Raw genomic sequence first — 3,437 nt, forward strand, 5'->3', positions numbered from 1 at the left:
TTTTCAACAGAATGCATTATCTTAGTTTATGCAGAAAACACAAAGTTTCAGTTAATTTTAGTCCCCGCGATGCCTGGAAGCTATAGCAACCAATCCTATAAAAATATACATCTGTTCAGATGGCAAAACAGATCTCTGAGGAATCTGCCAGCACCCTGTGTGGACAGCCAAGCAGAGCATCATTAGCTCTGGCTTTGGACCAGGGAGGGGCCTTGGTGGTCACCCAGAGCAGATCCTTCCTGGGATTTCTGACTAGTCCCTTTGAGGACCTGGAAAAAGCCAGGGACCTTCTCTGCAGAAAAACGCACAGATGCCCAAAATTTCCATCCAATTTTTGTAGGTTTGAGGATCTCTGAAGCCCAGCGTTCAGCACGATTCCAGGCTGGAGCCCTATCAGAAGACAATGCCCTTATTGATTCGAGCCAACCTTGTGTCGGCCACTGTTCTGGACACCGGAGCACTGCTGTGAGCAAGGCACGTGAAGCCCCAGCTCTCATGGAGCTTCCGTCTCACGGGGAGCGTTCCTCATTGTGACAAGTTCGAGGAAGCAGATAAAACAGCATCAGGTGAGGCACTATGCCAGTGAGAGAGGGAAGGAGGCTGATTTAAGTTGGGTGGTCAGGAAGGCCCTCTCTTAGATGACATCAGGACAGAGGCTGGAAGGATGAGAAAACTGGAGGCACAGGAAAGTCAGATGGAAGAATAGAGGTGAGAGCAAGTGCAAAGATCCTGGGGTGGGAGTAACGTTGGGGCTGCTGAGGAACTAAAAGGAAGCTAGTGGGACTGAAGTAGAGTGAGCAAGGAGGACAGTGAGGAGGCGAGGAGGCCACGTGGTGCAGACGCTTATGAGAATGTTCTCCGCCTTCTCCCTTTGTATGTTATTCAAACCCAGTCCATGCTTCAAGATCCACCTCTTCCAGGAAGCCTTCTCTGCCCGCTCCTCCCTGGCATCCCTGCCATGAGCCCCCATGGATCCACCTCAGAGTCTGTCCCACTCATGTATCCATAGGGCATGTCCTCTCAGCAAGACCCAAAGCTTCTGGAGGACAAGGACCAGATAGTCATTCTTGTTCCTCCAACCAGGACCGAAAGCACTGAGAAGTTCATGGAGCATCAGTCTGAATCACGCTGAATGTGGAACCAGCCTGCCAGGTGGTCTTGGGCAAGTGACCTACACTCTTTGAGCCTCTGTTTCCTTATCAGTAAAACGGGCATCATAACAATACCCAGGTCAAAGAGTTGCTGTGAAGATCATTCAGGCCTCAGAGAACCTTGGCTACTGTTACTTCTCTGGTTATTTTCAATACCATCGATCACCTTATCTGTTCTATATTGATGACACAGATCTCCCAGCTAGAAAGCCAACCTCTCATGTGTCTATTTGTGATGTAACTAGAGTTAACAGTGATTTTTTTTTTTAGACCATATACCAAATCCTCAGCGAGGATGCCACCACTGGCAGCTTCTCCTGTCTGTACAGAGGCCAGTCCTCCTGGCTTTGCCTTTGTCGCAGACACAAGGCCTTTAAATTGCTTTGCCCTTCTCGGCATGGCCTGATGTTGGGCTCGTGTGAAGATTGTTGTCATAAAATCAAGACACTTGGCCTTGGTTCTGCCCCTGGGGGCCCTTGGGCAATCCCTTGCCCCCTCCCGGCCTCGGTTCCCCTTTGAACAACGGGGAGGCTGTTCTAGGTGACTCCTGAGGCCCTTCCAGCCCTGGCACTCGGTGAGTCCGTTTAGGCAGCAGCCCCAGAACCCAGGAGGCAGGCGGCGGCGTTGGGAAGTCTGGCCAGGACAGCCCACCACAAGGAGAGGAAGAGAGAAATGGGAGACAGAGACAGCTTTGGCTGGGGGTGGGGGTAGGGGCGGGGGAAGGAGGAGACAGAGGAGAGGGAGGGACCTCCCCAGCCCCGAGCTCTGGGTGGTTTCCTGTTGCCCCGCTCTAAACCCCTCCACATTCCCGCAGACCTTCAGACTGCCGGAGCGCACTCAGCCTGCTGCCTGCCTGCCTGCCACTGAGGTATGCACGACCCTCCCCTGCCTCTCCCTTCTACATCCGACACCCCGTTCACCCCTCCAGTGTCTGCACAGGGAGGGGAAGCTGTGCTAGGGATCTGGGTCGGAGAAGGGGGTGCGCATCTCCTTTGGGCTCCCCTGAGGGCAGGGGCTACACGGACTCCCTGAAAAGCCTGTTGCTTTTCAGGTGCAATCAGTGTAACTTCCAGGTTTGCAGGAAATAATCTCACTGTGTCCTGGAGGGGGTCGCCACTCTGTGTGGCTCTGGTTTGAGAGGCTGCCTGCCTGTCCCCTTTGCTCCCTTTGCAAATGTGGCAGCCGCCTCCTTCCCTGGGAATCTGATCTGGTCGCAGCTGCAGAGGGGACCGGCCGGCAGCCAGGGTCTGCCCGGCTCCCCGTTCCAGGGGAAGAAACTTCCTGGACTTGGGTCTTGGTCAGGGGCTCTGTTTTCTAAAAGGGACTTTGCATGAACAATAAACTAATCTCCAGAAGGCTAAGGGGGTGGGGTGGGGGATTTTATCTTTAATTAGCACCTTCCGGAAGGCTCCCGTTTCCTTGAATTCTCCCTTATCCACATCCCCACCCCCAGACACAGACACTGATTCCAGAGGCCCTGTGTCTTGGGCTGGGCATTGCTCCCACCCTGGGCTCCTGGGGTGTAAACACAGACAACCACTAGCAGTGGCGCTTAGAGAGTCTAGATCTGAAGACTCAGGCAACTGATATGGTCCAGCCAGGGTGCTGGGCCTAAGGTAGGCTGCTGGGTGTGTGTGTGGGTGAGGGGGTGGGGGGTGGGGAGATGTGCTGAGAAGGGGAAAGGGAAAAGGCAAGACCGAGAAGGTTCCAGGGCAGTCTTTCCACACCTCCCGGCTTTGAGAAGTCCAAACCCTAGGAGGACCAGTGCTTCGCCTCCAGGGTGTTAGGTCTGGCCCTGCTGGCTGGTTGAGGGGTGGGCTTCCTGAGTCCTGGGGGCACCGAGAGAAAAGGGGCCCTGGCCTGAGGCAGGTCTTCCAGGAAGCCCAGTCTGCCCAGAAGCGCACAGAGAGGCACACATTTCCCCCGGAGAGGACAGTATTCTGCACAGAACACAGAGAGACAATGTTCTCATCAGCCACACTCTAGGGTTGAGTGTTTATACACCCCAAGTGCCCATGGTAGCGTGAGAAGCTCATCGGAAGCAGAATGGCAGACGTTAGGCACACATTCTGTGTGTGATCGTGGGTAAGTGACTCCTCTGGACTTAGTGTCCCTGTCTGTAAAGTAAGGGTTGGCCTTGAGGGGCTGTGGGGCACCTGACATCCTGTGAGACTCTCAAAGGAAGGTCTCTTACACTGGGATCCACAGAGTCGCCTGTGAATGGGCTTCAAGGCATCTGCAAGCCCCTTAAAACACTGGGCAGCAGTGTGTGTGTGTGTGTGTGTG

General features: G+C 54.3%; 1 protein-coding gene across 2 annotated transcripts in view; it reads left to right on the forward strand.

The window, feature by feature from the left end:
* The first annotated feature begins 1,897 nt into the window (after positions 1 to 1,897).
* The window catches only part of SPARC (secreted protein acidic and cysteine rich), a 20,537-nt gene continuing 18,997 nt past the window's right edge, over positions 1,898 to 3,437 (forward strand). For both annotated transcript variants that reach the window (XM_023754110.1, XM_006089117.3), the window contains exon 1: positions 1,898 to 2,019. The gene's annotated coding sequence lies outside the window, so the exon portion shown is untranslated. The remainder of the gene's footprint in view (positions 2,020 to 3,437) is intronic.

This window comes from Myotis lucifugus, unplaced genomic scaffold (assembly GCF_000147115.1).
Source record: "Myotis lucifugus unplaced genomic scaffold, Myoluc2.0 scaffold_56, whole genome shotgun sequence".
Classification (NCBI taxonomy): domain Eukaryota; kingdom Metazoa; phylum Chordata; class Mammalia; order Chiroptera; family Vespertilionidae; genus Myotis; species Myotis lucifugus.